The 18,596-nt window shown below is 36.5% G+C and overlaps 1 protein-coding gene across 2 annotated transcripts in view; it reads left to right on the top strand.

The window, feature by feature from the left end:
• efna5b (ephrin-A5b) overlaps window positions 1–18,596 on the top strand; it is a 245,832-nt gene that overhangs the window by 164,708 nt on the left and 62,528 nt on the right. The window lies entirely within an intron of this gene.

Raw genomic sequence — 18,596 nt, 5'->3', positions numbered from 1 at the left:
CACTCATTTTTTCAGTCTCACTTAATCCAATATCAGGATCCTGGGCAAGAACATATAACTTAGAAACCAGCCATTGCCAGGACAACTAGTACATTTCGTAGAAAACTCATACAAGCACACATACAGCCACACTCGTTGATCCAGGAGAATCACTGAGCCACCAGAAAACCTGATAGGCCCATCCTGGGATATGGGAGAGCTGAAGTACTTGGAGCGAAACCCCAGCATTTTACAAGCTATACACTATATGTAATCTATAGACACTATGTACATTTGTATTTATTGTGCATTGTTTTTCTGTTTATGTTTCTGCTTTATGTTTTGCATTTGTTGATTTTTTTATCTTTGTAATTGTATATCGTACTGCGTACATAGGTAAGAAGTGTGCTTAATAAAAAAATGACACTGATTTGAATTGAATACAGAGTAAAATGTCCTATCTTCTCTCCAAATATTCCCGGTCCAGGATTTGCACTTAGATCTGTGTATCTATGGGGAAGTAGTGTTATCTAATGTGCTGTCTTAGAAATAATGAATTATCCTAGAGTGTGAGAATCAGACAAATCCTACTTTATATGGTTAATAGACCCCCTGGAAACACTAGGTACTCTTCATAACTACGGTATGCAGACTCTGTGGTGTATATTACACTTAATAGTGCCATAAAGTACCTTATAACACTCTAAAGCATTTATTTATTCCATTTCATTCTTTCTTTTTAAACACTGTGGTGGGTGTTGTACCCTATTCAAGCATCAATGGGTTCCACTGCAGTTATTATTTTATAGCAATTTAAGGATTTGCACTAAATGCAGTGCTTTATAGCATTCCTTTGCTGATCTTTACAGATATTATTTTTCACTTTTTGGCTTGGTCATTCAGTGGGTGGTGTTGCTACCTCTCAGTGTTTTACCCTTAGACTTTGAGTCTGAGTACCTATAGGCTTTCTCAAGGAGTGGTATTTTCCTCTATCATTCACAATGCATCTTGTAAGATTAAATAGTATCCTTGAGGTGTTCTGGTGTCAATCTGTGGATTATTGTTGATCTAAGAAAGGCAGTAAATGAAAACAAGGACAAACACGTGGTAACCAATTTAATACATCATACAGTAGTGGTGAATTTAGCACATTTTATATCACTAACAGATGACAATAATTAATAAAGAATTCAGCACAGCAGGAAAAAAGGCTTGTGTGTATCAGAATAGATAAGGCCATGCTAAAAGCCCCCCTTAAGATACTAGAGGTCCCATTAATAATGAATGTGGGCAGTACTGTATGCCTTTAAAACTATTAACTCATTTAGTGATATGAGCTACTGAATGTGTGTTTCTGACATTTCACAGGCTCTCTGTTACCTGTTGTGCATAACACTGTTTTTCTTATTAGGAATTATCCATCCATCCATCCATTTTCCAACCCGCTGAATCCAAACACAGGGTCACGGGGGTCTGCTGTAGCCAATCCCAGCCAACACAGGGCACAAGGCAGGGAACCAATCCTGGGCAGGGTGCCAACCCACCGCAGTATTAGGAATTATGATTTTTTATACTTTAGTTATTCAAATTATAAATATGGCACCTTATTTTCCATATCCACTTGGTACCGGTCAAACTGTGTTTAAATATTACCCAAGTACACTGCTGTTTTATCAAATGTGATTTAATTAACAAAAAACTGTCAACGCATCCATTTTCTAATCTATTTCAGAATCATGGGGAGCTGGTACTAATCCTGGCAGCATGGGGTTCAAAGTGAGAATCAAGTCAGTAGATAGAATGACTTAATGTATTTACAGTCTTAAAAGTAATGATCGTAATACTATAAATTTGGCCTTTTTAACTCTGTGTTCATTTCCTTTGTGTACATGGCTGTTATCACAATATTCACTTATCACTGAAAATAATTTAATCAGTTCCTAATACATGGAGGTAGGTTTCCTCCTTCCAAAAATAAACTCATGAAAACCTCATCCGTTTATTTAACCCATTTTATTATTTTCTTGCTCATTCTTTATTTTAGTGCCTCTTTGTTATATTCACTTGTTGCTGCTGCTGTTTCCATCCGTGACGCTCTCTGTAGCCTCTCTCTAATTGATGTGATGCTGAAGAGTAAAATGATCTAATTCAGGCAATCATGAATAGTCTTTTTAGCAGCACTTGCACAGAGGATTAAGAAACTTTGACCTTTGACTGCCAGGTCATGCTGCTCACATTGGACCCTGTTGTTTAAAGATTATTGCCACCAGCAATGAACAGGCAAAATTAGGATGTGCACAATTTATAGGCCAATAAGTGGCTGGCTAGAATTGCTGTGAAATCTTCCTGTAACAAATAATGGCAATGAATTTGAAAATAACTTGGAGCTGCTTTTTAGGATTTCTGAGTTTTATCTGTTTACTTGCTGTGGTTAAGGATTAAAGGCATTTTATTTTCAAGATTACTTAAGAGCCTCATAGATGTTTTTATTCATGTCATGCTCCTGTCACAGAGGAGACCACTTTAAAACCAGACACTCGTGAATTGTGTGACATTATCGTTGTTGATTTCCTAGAGGCATCTGACAAGTATTGATATGTTAAGTCCTTTCTGACGGAATCCTGGATAATGCATGGTACATGGATACATTATATTTAGAGACTAACACCACAGAGGGGCAATGAAGGCTGCTTAAAAGCATGAGCATTGGGACTAGGACTACATGCCCTTCTCGTTCTCATTTATATGAATGATCCAAATAATAGGATAAGCTGTAAGATGGTGAAATGTGCTGACCGTTTTACTCTAATTGAATAGATTCAAAGCAATGTAATCAGTATACAGTACATATCTAAGCTGATAAAGTTACATATCTCAGAGTGACATGTAAGATTGGTCACTGAATTGACGCTTGTAGGCTAATCGTGTAAATTTTTTGTACAGTGTACAAAAATAAACATCTGAATAAGAAAAGAGGAAGATGGCAGCTGTCCTGTGTCTTGCTCCCTTGTTGTTTTATTTTTTTAGTCTTATACCTTATAAGAAATAAGTAAAATGTGTGTGCAGAAGGGGCTCTTCCCTTTAGAAAATGTGGTAACTGGACCCTGTACCACAGGTAGGACAGAAGAAAAAAGTGGGGGCATTGCCCACCACCATTGCCATATGTCTGTCTAGAGTGTTAGAATGACAAAAGGTTACGGGAGTGGTGATTTGTGATCTGGTGGAAACCCTACGTGTTGTATAACAGAGGAGCAAGTGACAGTCCTCAGGAAAGAGTCAGGCCATGATGAGAAACTACTGAGTTGGTGAGCTACTCTGGACTCTCAAGAGGTGTCTTTGCTCAATATTGGTTAATAAGTGAGCTATTCAGATTCTAGAGAATACTGCACCAAAAAGCACCAATCAGTGGTTGTGGTCAGTATCTTTGGTTTCCTTCAATTGAATATTTCCATTTTGCTCTTACAATGAGACCACATCAAGATTACTGGATAGTCATTTCTGGTCCTTTGCAGATCCTTTTTTTGTAATTTTTGCCAACTTTTATTATTCATTGGAGATTTGTTCAATGCTGGTTGGGTATTTTACAAGTAAGACTTACACTGTACTCCATGCACATGATAATACTACTACCTCTACAACAACTACTTCTTATACCTCTTGTTTCATTTTAAGTAATTAAATGAGTGAAACACTGCAGGTATATATTCTTACTACTGAAAAGCATTAATGTGATCTTGACTTAAATCTGGCAGATTTGGTATAAAATGGTGATTCCATAAGCCTCTGTAAACATTTAGAAAGCTTGTGGGCTGAACGAATAGAAAGCTGTGCTTATTCTGGGATAGATTTTGGATAGCAGGGTAACAAATTGCTAGTGCTGTTGACTTCACTTTCCAAAGTGCTTGGTTTAGATCTCATTCTCTTGTTAGTGTCTGTACAGAGTTTGTAGGCTCTCCCTATATTTATATGTGTTCATTGAAATAACACTGATGGACTAAGCGATCCATCCATCCATCTATTTTCCAACCCGCTATATCCTAACTACAGGGTCACAGGGGTCTGCTGGAGCCAATCCCAGGCAACATAGGGTGCAAGGCAGGAAACAAACCCCGGGCAGGGGGCCAGCCCACCACAGACTAAGTGATCTCTTTTTTTTTCTACAGACTTGCTGTATGTCAAGGCAGTAGTCAGAAAATCAAAATGGCACATTACATTACTAACACGATATATGACAGCTCATTCCAAAAGGTATGCCAATATACCTTGCAGAGCTGGTTAAAAGAGAGAAGACAGGCTCATTCATCTACCTACTTTCTAATTATAACATAGAATGTCATCTTGTATCCAGCTTTTCACTTTACCATTTAGTTCTTGGATCCTGCTGCCTGACAACAAATCTCCTTCCTTGCATCTTTCTCATCACTCACATACTGTACATTTCTGTCATTTACTTCACCAAGTGAAAACATACACAGCCTCTTTATCATCCACTAATCCATATTCTCAGTAAGTGCCTATCATGGCAGTATAAGGGTTCAGGATGGCAGTCAACCCTGGATGAGGCACTAGCCGATTGCAGGTTATCTTCACACACACAATTACTCATATAGGGCCAATTTGGAGACACCTTTCTCTTTATAATATTAGTCACAAAATGATATAAACATTTGTAAAATTCTTACTTGAAATAATGAAAAAAGTGAACTAATATAAAGCATTTCTGTTGATCCCCCATTATCTGATGCCCTTAAGTTACCTCATGCAATAAGCACCTTGAAATGTGAAGTGTAGTTCTCAGAGAGGCAACAGATAAGAAGAAATCTTAAAGCCATCCAGCAGTTAAAGGCTCTGGTCACAACCAGAGATTCCAGCCTATAAGCCTTCATAGCTCATAAACTTAAAGGATTGGGGGATGTTTAATTGATGTGTTCCAAATCCTAAAAGGGTTAAACAAGGTTAATCCCAGTTTTTGCTTTTAACAGAGCAAGGCACTTAAGACTAGAGGTCGTGACTGGGTGCTGACCAAAGCCAGAGTAATGGAAACAGTTTTTCACATTATTGATGTTTTTGGAGGGTCACGATTCAAGGCAGGTTATATGTTCCTCCAAGAACCGTTGCAGCAGATGTCAAACGAATCATTCAAAAACATTTAGATTTAAGGCTGTAGTATGGAAAACTCGGATGAGCTGTGCGAATGAACTTCTCTGAAATGTTTTAATATTGTGCTCAGTGTTTTATTTGTGTATGGCTGTGTCTTTTTCACATTTGTTGTAAGGCTGCAAAAAACATAACACCTTAAAAGACGCTCAGTAGTCCTTACATCTAAGTTTAAGTGTAAATGAGTACAGCATCCTTGGCTTATAAATTTAAGTTTGCTATGTAAGAATAAATTGAAAAGAGCTGAAATAAGTATTTATTCGTTTATCCTTGTTCAGATGGCTCCTAAGAGGGTGGTGTTGGGTAATGCTGAAAATTTAATAATATTTAAATGAGAGCATAAATGTCATTTTTATTCAGCAAATAATAGAGGTCAGTGTGTTCTTGCAATTGCAGTTTTGAAGAGAATGAAAGGACATTTTTTCATATGAAACCTCCCACCCCAATATATTTTTTTAGAGATCATTTTGCAAAGCCTTGCTCTTTTTGACTAAAAATGTCTTGAGGGGACAGAAAGGAAAAAAGTTATAGTAGTGATCATGAGACCTTCAACCCTATTCTGGGACAAACAGTCCATTTTTTAAAAATAAAAAAATATATATTGCAATGTGGCTTATTTATGGGCAGTGTGATAAACCCTGAAGCTTACAAATTAATACCATTTACCTTCATTTTTTTATCTATTTACTTGGAAAAGACTTATCACTGATCTTCAAAGGTAACCCTGTTTTGATTGAAGAGTGAATACAGTACTAAAGTGTAAAAGTGGTTATCAATCAAAGAGCAGTACTTCTTATACTATTATTAAAAAAATTCCTTCAATGGCCAAGACAAGAGTTCTCTGTGAACAGTCAGCCTTGTCTTTTCATAACATGGTATAAAATAATGAGGTATTATTAAACTGAAATTTTGCACTGTCATCCCAGAACATTCAAAGATACGTAACCCAAAGCTTTTATTTTCCTGTGTTCTTGTAATCTCTCCTGCTAGGAATAGTGCAAACAATTGTGCAGTATATTAAAGTGGTGATTTTTATTTGAATTAAGTGGCTTTTAAGAACGATATTTTTAATTTTGTCTATTTAAACTGAAAGCTTCTGTCAGCAGCCACACAAATACTTGGTTGAGCAGTTCCTGTAGTGTAACACAACTCCATTTACAAATTCACTTTTGGCCGTTACTTGCCAAGGATACGTGTTCCTTATAATGTTGATAGGATAGTGTCATTGTGGGTAAAAGTACATGATTAATAATACACCTTGCAAAAGGTTACCTCTTCTTTCAGGTGGTGTACCTTACTGGTGACTCTTGTTCTGCCTTCAGAAGCAGTCATTGGGATTCAGTGCTTTTGAAACATGGTGAATAAATGAATGAATGAATAAACAGTGTAAACAGGTCAGCAGTCAACCTGCACATGTAACAAGTTTATATGCCAGTGGTTTCCTTTTCTTAACTTTGGATTGCATCATTTTGGGTACGAATCCAATACCTGGTTGTCTGTGAGGAGTTTGCACATTCTCACGGTATCATGTAACGGACTGGCACGCTATCCAGGGCTAATTTCTGCCTCATGCCCAATGTTTCTAGGCATAGGCAAGACATGGCCTTGAATTAGATTTAGTAGGTTGTAGAATGTAATGTTATGTTATCCACACATTTGCTTTGGATTAAGATACAGTAATTTTCCATTTTAATAATTTAGTATCTTGAGTTTATTCCTTTTTTTGGTTCCTGCACAACTATAGCAGACTCTGGCGAACCTAAGTGAAACAACAGTGAAGAATAGTTAAAAACAACAAATACATGAATTTTATGACATTTGATTATGGTTAACCCCAAATGGCCGAAAAATGTCTGGGCCTGGTCCTACTATCTAATCCAAAACTCTAATGTGGTGCTCAAGTGTATAGACGTTGGGATGATATTATTGCTTCATTGAGACTCGGGAGAAGCAATAACATGATCAAAGCAAGTTTGGCAAATTATTGTAGGCAATGGAAGACAAAGAATCAATTATAGTATACTATGATAGGCAAACTTTAATAACTGGTTGATGTTTAATTTTGTTATGCGTAGCCTTATTGGGGACTGCATGGTTATGCATTAGTTAGTGCTGTAGCCTCACAGCCCCAGGCATTTCAAACAGTACCTTCACAGCCTATGTGGAGTGTGCACATGCCCCTTGGCTTGTGTGTGTTACTAGATTAATCAGTCACAATACATTGGCCAAAATATGAGGTTTTGCATGAGGAAGCCTGGGAATTAGCTGTTCAATGCTGCTGAGATATGTTCATTAAAGATTGGATTAAGTGGGTTTAGGAAATGGATGGTGTGGTCATCCAAGCAAATGACGGTCAATAGACAAGATAAATATTGGGGTGCCAATCTAGCTGTCCCTGTTCACTTCTAAACTTAAACAAAAATGAGTCACTCTCTGGCATTCTGTATAACAGAATTACTGCCTCCTAAGGAGACTTTGATCACTTCACTTTGGGTTTTAAAGAACTCCATCTCTTCAAGTTTTTAGTCAGCAAGTGACACCTCCATCCAGGCAGCTGGGCTTTTATGGTCGTGAGACTGGAATGGGCAGAGTCAATTGCCCTCACTGGGCAGTTTCTGAGCACTGTGGGGGCAAAGGAAGACAATGTAGTTAGTGGCAGTGCCAATTCTCAGCCTGCGATGGAATTACATACTTGGTAGGAACCTGGATGATGACCCTCTGTCACGCATGTATGACAATAGATACTTTTCAGCCAGGATAAAAACTGCATAGTAATTAGTACTTCAGCCTCATAGTTTCATTAAACCCAATCTGAATGCTGGTCCAGGCACTTTTTAGGAGAGTTTTTCTTGTGGGGGGTCTGTTTTCCCTCTTTTACTTCAAATACAGGCAACATCAGTTCAGCATGAGCAGTGTAGATATCTCTGAGTTGAACTGAGTGCTGCTGGGACAGGTTGTCGACTCATACCCCTTAAAATATGGCATCTTCTCGCAGTTCAATGCTGCTTAGGTAGCCTCCCATCTCCCCAGCACTAAAAAGTAAATTAAGCAGGTTCAATAAATGGATGGCCAGATATCAATGAGTAAAATAAAAAAAAGAAACCTGTAAAAATTTGTAAACATCTGCAATCACTTTAAATCTGAAAACCCCTAAATCTTAAAAGCATCTTACAATGTGGCATTACAGGTTCAGAGTTATTGAAATTCTGGGCATTATCCTGCTGGTTAAACTGAATCAGAACTAATTTGAACATTTTTGCCCAAATTATCAGCAGTGATAATATAGGTCACCAATATTTTATCTTCATATACGCTCTGTCAGCTCGATATGCAACAGCTGTAAAGCCAACACAGAAAAACATGAAAAGACAGCTAGAGTGCAATGCAGCATTGAAGTAATCAGCCCCCTAGACTGGATTTTTAAAATGCTGTGGCTTTCGCAATTTACAGATAGAGTTGAAGGCATTAAAAACACTGCACTGTTGTTGGCAGCTTGGGAATTGAACCTGAAGTTGTAACTAATTGCTTTTTTATGCACATGAAGCTGCTTTATATTGAGAGTTTAGTGCGCAAAAAACGGGCATATAGGTTTTCCCATAATTTATAGCACTAAGCAAATAATTTTAGGTACAAATACATTGATCTGGATGACACATCTGTGTGTTTAAGTTTAGCCAATGTAAGTTCCATTAGAGTCAGAACAGCAGACTAATCTATGGGAGTTGCTTTGTAACAGCTGTTGGGGTGTTGTTTCTCACTGATCTCAGGAAAACTGCTGTCATCATGTTATCATCGTTATTTTTTACGAAGGCCCTACGGCCAAAATATTGCTTTTTCTAACTTTCCTTCTATGATGTTAGAGGTGACACAGCCCAACTTTAACATCATTATTTCTATTACAGTACTTGTCATTGTTATATTGATGCTGTTTAAGTATAAATTTTATTGGTGAATCTCCTCCCTTTTGGCAGGACGTATTTTTTATGCCAGTTAAAAGTAGTTTTATAGATTTTCATTTGTGAAGGAAACGGGCGTGTATTCAGATTAATTTGTCTATTTATCTGATTTACATCTATTTATGTATACATACCATAATAGTCAGACTTTATAATAAATGATTGTTGGGGTGGCAACATTTGTAATCAGTTGCAGATTTGGATTGTACTGTAGATATCATTTACATTATTTCCTAATTTAAAGAAAGCAATAATAGTTCAGTTTACTTTAAAAAAAAAAAGCACTTTCCATATTGAATGTCACCTCAAAACCTTCTATGCGTCCTTTTTGTTTTTCATCGCAGGAGCCGATTTTTGCCACAAAGACACCAACCCCAGAACAGACACCCGTCCATCACAGAGCAGTCATGCTAAGCCAATTTAGACTTTTCAGTCCATCTAACATGTAGCGTCTGGAGAAAGCCTATGTTAAAATAGGACGAAGGTGCAGATGGCATAGAGACAGTGCCTGGGCTGGATATCAAACCCAGATCCCTCACAACTGTGCTACCAGGCTGCCTTTGTCAAAAGTTAAATGATTTTTTTGTTTGATTAATGTAGTTTATGTGTTCTAAAATATAAACAATCAGCTTTCAGGCCTGCTAATTTAATTTTCCCGTGTATACTCACCTGCTCTATGCCTCTTAACTCTTATATTAATATTTTGACTTCACTCTACCTGAGTTTGTTATCATGTACATGCACATATGAAAAATTAATCTTTTAGGATATTCTACGACTGTGAAACCTGCCGTTTACACAGATCATCAGTCCTATTGGAACAGCTGTAAGTCACTGTTTGAAACATGGAAGGCACTCAGGGAGCCTCACATTAATGGATCATTTCTCCTCCAGATGGCTGACAGCTCATTTCTAGAAATAAGTGGCATCTTATTGTCAAACATGCCCAGAGTTTGTATTTAGATTAAAATAAAAAAAAAGAAAAGTGCCCAGGTTGGCAGCTCTGTTTAGAAAAGTCACAGCAACCCTTCAATGTGACCTTCATTTTCATTATATACTGTTAATGCTGCATGCTAAGAGCCTGCTTATGGTTTGGAGCAAGCATTTCAGGAAGGCTGTATCCCTTAAATTGAAAGATAGAAATGTAGTAAGATTACTTGATGAGCTTTTTGTCACATTATGAAAAAGTAGAGCAATGGCAGCTGTTGCAGAACAATCACAGGACATTGGAATCACATTAGTTCCAAGCAACAGAGGTACGGGTCATGTTAAAACCTGCCATTCAGAGAAGTCTTTTGATTGTGGTGTAGAGAATTTACAGCTCAGTTACATCATAAATAATTTTAGCCGTTGAATCTTTCTGCTGCTTGGGTATCCAGACTCATAATTTCAAATACTTCTGTCAAAACAGCAATCACTGAAGCTTAGGGCAAGATTAGATCCTTGAAATTATTTTCTAGAATTCAGTTTCTTCATTCAAATTTGATTTAAGCTCCTTTATAGTTAACTTCTCGTGTAATAAGCATCAGAGATGGAACTGAGGCTTAATGTGTATCTAATCTTCAACACAGTGCTTATCTTTGGTGAATTTATACATTATTAATAAATACCAAAAGTGCTAATGTACTGCTAATTTAGGATGAGTTGATAAATTATCAGCTAATTATCCTGTCCATCCATTTTGTGAGCCCACTTTTTCCTTCTCAAGGAGTGCTGATCAAATATTATATGCAACTTTACTTTATTAATTGCTTTTTAAAGTAACTATATTAGAAATAAATACTGCTTTAATTGAGATTAACTTTTGAGAAGTTATGTATCTAAACCAATTGGAATATTACTGATTTTCATTTTAAATATCTTATTATATGTAGTTTTCACTATCAAGCATCTTTGTACTGTATTAGTATTACTGTTGTATTTAGAATTTCATAGTATTGCCCTACCTTAATATTAAAAATATTATTCTGTTGTACATGTGTGGACTTCAGGAAGCAATAAGGTGTATATTCCCCCACCACCATCAAAGGGACTACTGTGGGAGGGTGATCGGTTTTACGCATATCACCAAAGTCCTCACATGGACTGTTCATACCAAAAATGTGGTGAAGAAGACGCAACAAAGCCTTTATCTCAGGTGACTTAATATTGAGCCCGGCAATGTCAGCACACTATCTGGCTGCATTACTGCCTGGTATGGACACTGCACTGCTCCCAATTGCAAAGCCTTGAAGACGGTAAAGCAATCTGCCCACCAAATCACCAACATTCCTAACCTATAAGACACCGAGGCATGAACTGTTCACACTGTTACCTTCAGGCACTCAATGCCATAGCATCAGGTCCCAGACCAGCAGGGTCCAAAACAGCATCTTCCATCCAGCTGTTAAGATGCTGAACACTGAGCATTGTCTGGTACATAACTCTTATCAATCAACATCCTAATGAAATATATTTATTATGTGTAAACTCAAATGTGTATATTTGCACTTAAATTAATATTGCTTAACTGCTGTGGACTTTGCACACAAGTTTTTCATTCATCTGTACAATCGTGTTAAGTGATGTCACAATAAAGTAACTTGACATGACTAAGGTTTGCTAAGTTTAATACCAAATACTGGATAAGAACTTTGATCTGAATATCTACAAATTAAGGCAATGTTTTCAGGACATTCAGTGTAATTCAAGTAAAATGGTGGCGCAGTAATTACCACTGCTCCCTCACAGTGTCACAGCCTTGGTTTTGAATACTGGTGTAAGCATAGTTTTTGTTGAGTTTACGAGTTCCTTCCTATGTCTTTGTGGGTTTTCTCTAGAGTTCCTTTCACACCCAAAAGACACAATGTTAGATTAATCAGGGTACACAGATGAAAACTGGTTAGGAGAAAATTGTATGCAAACATTAGAATGTTTTCCTTTACGCATATGATCATAGCTGTATGGGCGAAATGATCATGTGGTAGACAGTAGCACCCTACTTGATGTTAATTTGTAGGAGTCAGGTGAATCCAGATTGACGAGCTACAGTATATTGAACTGAATGACATGATCTTGTCGAAACTGTCCATTTCTAGTAACACTGAATAAATCAAATGTGAGTAAGTGTTCTCATTGAAGAATTATTGCTGCATACATGATTGGTTCATATCTTATGCCTGTTGCCTCCCACGTTCCTGAAATGTATTAAGCAAGTCTGATCATGGATGGATGTAAAGTCAAAATAGTGGAATTATGTTAATTGACAGAGATTATTTCTTCAGACTGGTGTTATAATTAAATTCTTTTTTATGAACATTTATCATTATACATTTTTAAGTACAAATCTATTGCTAACACATTTTATTAGTTTATAAACATAATTTAAACAATCATTTGCTTATAAACTACTGGAATGTCACTCTGCAAAGAAAGCATATTTTGGGAAATATTTCTGCATAATGTGTTTAATCTCACTGGTAAGCTGCTCTTTTCAGCAGAAAAAATGGTAGCAAATTCCTTTCTTGCGTAAATCCTCCAATGCCAGTTTAGTATTAATATTGTTGTTTTGTCCTCGACAAGTCTCTTTCAGTGGCCTAATAATTCTGTCATGTTTCGATGGAAACATTGACTTGCGCCTCACAAAAACAGCCGGCTTCACTGCATGTGGCTGTAGGACTTTTTTTTCTTTTTTCTAATCAGTATCATCACAATTAGAGTAGACAATTAGCTGGCTAAGGCCTAGTTGATTTCTCTTGTGGCCATGTTCACCAGGAGGCCTGATTGCATTTACAAACCACTTCAGCTCCCTTTCTCTTGTACCTATTTTCATGTTAATGGATTTTTTTACATGCTTTCATTTAAAATACACACAAGTGGTGTTTGGTATCATTGTTTCATATTCAGGGAGATATGGGGGAGGTGGGGGACATTATGAACAATGAATAAAAAGCCTTGTAAAAATCACAGTGGTGCAACTAGAAGTCACCAGAGCTGGTGAGGTGATGTGGTTGGTGGCTTCAGAGCAGTCAAGTCTCAGGTTGCCATGCTGCTGTTGGCTGTGCATCACATCTGCATCTGGCTCATCACTGATCAGAACATTTGTTTCGTTTAACAAGTAAGACGTAATGTCGCTGTTGTGTCTTTTTAATCTTGATTCTGTTTTTAATAAGCTGCAAATGATAGATACTTCATCATCTCTACACAAAGCAGTTTGTCTTGATTATACAAAACTGGCTCAATTAATTTTAAATGTTGCCATTGAAACTTTAACACTGCTCAATAGCAAATTACTACTTGGAATTTCTTGATGATGATTATTTTATTTTATTCTAGTTTTTCCACTTTCAGCAGAGGACTGACTATAGAATGCAGGATTATTCTATAAAAAATCATAATGTATTGCAAATATTGTTTGGTACTTTGAAAATCTTTTTTGCCACAGAGAGTGCTGCCAGCCATGTGTTACATTTTGCCACAATGAAAAAACAGATCTCTTTATTGTCTTTTCATAGTCTAAACTGAAGTCATCATGTAAGCCTGTCTTAAATAACAATTTTCAAAGAGACCATGTGCGTCATTGTATAATAAGTTCCGATTCCTGGAGACAAACATAGGTTTGATTTCCCTCTTGTGTGCTTCGTCCAGATTTGTGCCGACATCCCGACCACCTTGAAGATCAATTGACCAGTTATTGATGGAGTTGACCTCTCCCATCTTCTCTACATGGAAATGGCCAGACTTTGATGCCTACAAGATGCAATGTCACAAACCCTGCAAAAAGACAGATTGCAGTGGTGCTTAAAATTCTGGTCATGTGTGAACCTTCTGCCTAAACTTCACGTTAATGGTGTCTCAGTCTTCTGCTCATTAACAGAAGAATTGGCCCCTAGGTTTGAAAACCAAAGTGAAAGGCAGAATTGAAATGTGTACTACTTTTCATTGTAAAATAGCCGTTTATTTAATGATGAATGTTAATTCGGTGCTTTTAGCACAAACGTGAATTTTGATGGCATTTTATCAGCATGGGGTATTCTAAATGAAGAGCTTTGTAATTTATTTTTATGAATTAATTGAGATGGTGTTGGAGCCACAATGGCAATACTGTAGTTTTCTAATACCTGACATTTGATGTGTTTTTTATTGCCCAAAATTTTCTTGAGGCTGAAAAAAAAAAAAAAAAAAAAAAAACTCTACTTCAGTGAATCCAGCTTTATTTAGGCTGACTCTTTGCAGACTCGAGCACCTGCCAAATACTGACAGGCACTGAACTTGCCTGGGAAGCACAGGTCTTTAATTTGAGTCTTTCAGGAGAAAACCACCATGCGAGCGAAATATAAATACCTATCTGGCGTTGTCTTGTGTAACTTGGACCTATGGCTTATGTGGAGAGAGTATAAAAAATGAGCTGATTCTATGAAGGTGGTGTCTATGAGGTCTGCCCAGTGAGTGTGATAAAAAATGAAGAAAATGACCTCCATCTGTTCACCATATTGTCGAGAATGTTTCTGTAGGCCAGAGTCTTAAATTACCTTTGCCCTGGGGAACCTGAGAGGCATAATTATCTCCAAAAAGTCCTTAGAATGGAGGGAGATTTATCATGCAAAGTAGTGCTCCACAGATGTTCAGTGCTGTAGAGTTTTCTGCATTGGAGAGCAGGTGTAGTACAGGTTTGATTATCTGTGCTGTGATGTCAAATTCCCCAAACAGGTGTGCAGGGACCTGAAGAGATGATGAAATTGTATTTCTCAGCAGCCTGGTCAGCCAAATGGAAAGAGGAACAACTTGTGCAATTAGTAAGAGGGCTTGATTTTATTATTTCAACTTATTCTGACATACTGTGTACTAGACTATACATCATTTGTGAATTTATATTCAAGTGTTTTTCTCTACATAGGCTGAAATTACAAGACATCGCTTAATGTAGCATTAGGACTAGATAACGTAAATGAGGGGAACTTTTGCAAGTTTTTATAATTACCAGAATTCTGAAAACATATTCATCAGAAGTATGTATTTCTTGCTTATTTAGCTCTCTGCTTTCTTTTTTATCAAACATAAGTAACTTATACATCAAAAAATTAAAGCAAATTCAAAATATAATATCTCATTAAGTACTAAGCAGAAATATTTAAATAGTATGTAGAAGTTTCCAACTTCAGTGTCATTCATTAATAGTACAAGGTGTTTTTACCCCTTTGTGGCTTTGCTATGCCTTTGATATAGTAGATCAAGGTGTTGTTGAAGAGGGAGCAGCACAAGAGCATGTAGTGCCATGCAGATTCCATAAAACTGCAATTTATGTGTACAACATCATATAAAAAGTATGATTTCAGCCTTTTATATTTTTCTGTTGCGTATTTAACTCTTTCAGTATTTTAGTAGTAAACACAGTCTTCTGCTGCTGTCATGAAAAGTCATTGAAACAGTAAAGGGTAGAGAAAACACAGATGTTTCTGCTTACCTCATATCTAAACTTCTCTTCGGTGTGTTGGGCATTATAAATGAGATTTTAGTGACAACAGTGTTTATGTGGCCTTAAAGGAAAACCATGGAACATTACTTTGCCAGAAAAAAAATTGCATTCTTTCCACAAACATTTCTGTACAACATTCAGCCTTTCATTTTAACTGCAAATAAAAATATTTAAAGTAATACGACATTTATAGGTAGAAGATATGTAGAGCCACTAACATAGACCCACCTGGAGTATCACCAGTTGATTGTTCACATTTCTGCTTTGGATAAGGGTGTTGGCCGATGTGGGAAATGTACAAAAAGGTTGCTTGACAGCAGTGAACCTTCTGTTAAGCACTAGTTGTGGAGTATTGCACACTCTACTAATTTACCCTCATATATTGTAGAATGATTACCTCTCTCTTGATTTAAACAGTGGCTAGAATTGTATATACCAGCCACCAAATTTTGACAGCCTATAATTTAGTTCATGCATATTATTGTATTTCAACTATTTTATAGGAAAGAGTACCAACAAGAATACCAAAATAGCTATTTATTTTTTTAAATATTTTAAATTATTAACCAGATAGTATGTAAGGAGGCATTGAAATGTAAGTGATGACTTTAGTAAGGATGCATGATATTTTATGGGTTGCCCAATCACAAAAGAGAAGAAAACGTCAGATAACCTTCAACCTACCACTAGAGCAGGGGTTCTTAACTGGGGGTATCCATACCCCTTGGGGGTATGGGAACCAAATGCTGGGGGTATGGGACTCGATCTCTGGGTACTGGTATTTATTTTACTTAATGTATTAATTTATACATGGGTAGTACGTGAATGGAACGTGATAGAATCTTCAAGAACATTTGACATTTCCTGCAAGTGCTTGTATTAAATTTTACATGTGTGTATTTAATACAACTTTTTTTTATTTTAATATTTAAATTTAATAAATGTATATTTACTGAACAAGTATTATTTACTCATTTATTGGCAATGCACGTATCTCGAAGACTCTAGAAGTGCGTTTTGCATTGTATATAAAGGCGGTGACTGCACGCCGCGATTCATTCTGGCAGCTAATATAAGGAATGGTGATGATTATTTCGACAGTCAAGTAAAGGGGTATGGGACCATATTGGATAATCCATTGGGGGGTCTGGAGTCATCAAAAGGTTAAGAACCCCTGCACTAGCGGGAGTAACTACACCTCTGTACTTTCAAAAAACCTTCCTTTGAACACTCCTTGTTAGTACGTATGGGAATTATAAAAATTTCTACAATCATCACTGTGTCAGGTAAAAAAGTGGCATGGCTGCTGCTCCATTACAGGAAAGTGCATGTTCTCAGCATGTTAATACAATGTTAGTTCTGGTGAGATTGGTTCCCTCTCATTATCCAAAAACATGCTGTTTACTCAGTTTCTCTCATTTAATTTCCTCTGAATGTGTGAGAATATGACAGTTTTTATGTGTGATTTCTGTAATGGACTAACATTCCATCAAGGGCTGGGCCATGATTTATGCTCATTGCTTCTAAGGTTGGCTCAGGCTCCCCACAACTCTAAATAAAAAAGGTGGGCAATGAAAAAGATGGATATATTCAATTTATTTATGTATACTCACACACATGAATTACTTGTTGGAGTAGATAGCAGTCATTACACAAATAATAGTCTAATGGGATCTTTTCAAAATTGAATATATAGAAGAATAAAGATTATCTGACATGATCATAGTCATTTGGTTCCTACCTAATTCATGCTTGATACGCAGTCTTTGCTATGTACTTAGTGCTTGATGAAATGTATTATTTGATACGTGATTTATCTGAACATTTGTGCTGAATCACAGTTCTTTGCAGAACATAACTGCACTAAATAGGCACAGCCCAATAAATCAGTTAAAGTGAAAATAATCAATATGCATGTATTTTTAACAGACTTCCTGATGCATATCAGCATACATTTCAAACTGCAATGCATTTTTTATGTTTTTTTAAGTAACTTCTCTTTACACCAGTTAATTTATTGCTGTACTCTACCAGTGGAAAAAGGCAACGCAATTAACTTTTTTTTTTTTATTTTGAAAAGATCATTTGACAAATATGACTTGAAAATGATATCCTGTCTGATGGCTGGTATCTGGTTAGATTTGAAAGTGCTATAGAATACAAAGAAGAAGCACCAGTGTTTGACTGAGGTTCAGTTCGTATTCATCTGTAATTGACATTTTAATTGAATGCAAAGGGAAAGAAAGACTTGTGGCAGCAAGAGGTCTGGAGTTTGGCTAAGGCAGATTGGGGTAGATATTAGTATTAGAGGCTTTTTGAAGCCGCAACACTGGATTGAGATTGAGAAGTGTAGACTATATGAAGAACAGAGGTTTAAAAACCTATGTGGTTCTTAAGGCCAAAGTCTTGGCAGAGCTTCTCTCAAATTCAAAACAGATTCAATAAAAGGAGATCTTCAGTTGCATGTAATACCTGCACTGTGCAGCCCAGCTGCAATAAAGAAATACATAATTCTGCTGTTCACATCTGGCTTTCATATTTCAATCTGAAAAATAAGGGAAAGTGGTTCTTGTTAACTTGACAGCAATTACTTCTGCGACTAAAGACAGTTCTCTATGTGTCTTCAGTTGGAATAATAGATTTCTTAAGCCCGTGGCGTATGTTGTGTCCAGTTGTGTTAGTTATTATCAGGACAGCCAAATAAAACCTAGCTGAGATCAATAGTCTTAATTGTTTTTTTTTCAGCAATTCCATTTGTCTAAATTATTGATTTTCATATGCATCATTGTGTAATTTACTTATTTCAGAAAACAGTGTGAGCTTTTTTTTTCTATTAAATGTTTAATCTTGCATTTCTTACAAATGCTTCATGATTTTGGATGTATGTCAATGAACAGTAGAACTCACAATGGTTGCTGTTTATGTGATCAGACTGTCCAAATAAAGAAATTATTGGTTTGTTACAAAGAAGAAAATTTTCTGCTTAATTTTAAAGCACTGTTTTTTAGTGGTTTGGTTACTTTGTCACATTTCGTTTTATTGAATCAAAC

The sequence above is a fragment of the Erpetoichthys calabaricus genome, chromosome 7, assembly GCF_900747795.2.
Source record: "Erpetoichthys calabaricus chromosome 7, fErpCal1.3, whole genome shotgun sequence".
NCBI lineage: Eukaryota > Metazoa > Chordata > Cladistia > Polypteriformes > Polypteridae > Erpetoichthys > Erpetoichthys calabaricus.
The sequence above is the reverse complement of the archived record's forward strand: the minus strand, read 5'-3'. Positions and strand labels throughout refer to the sequence as shown.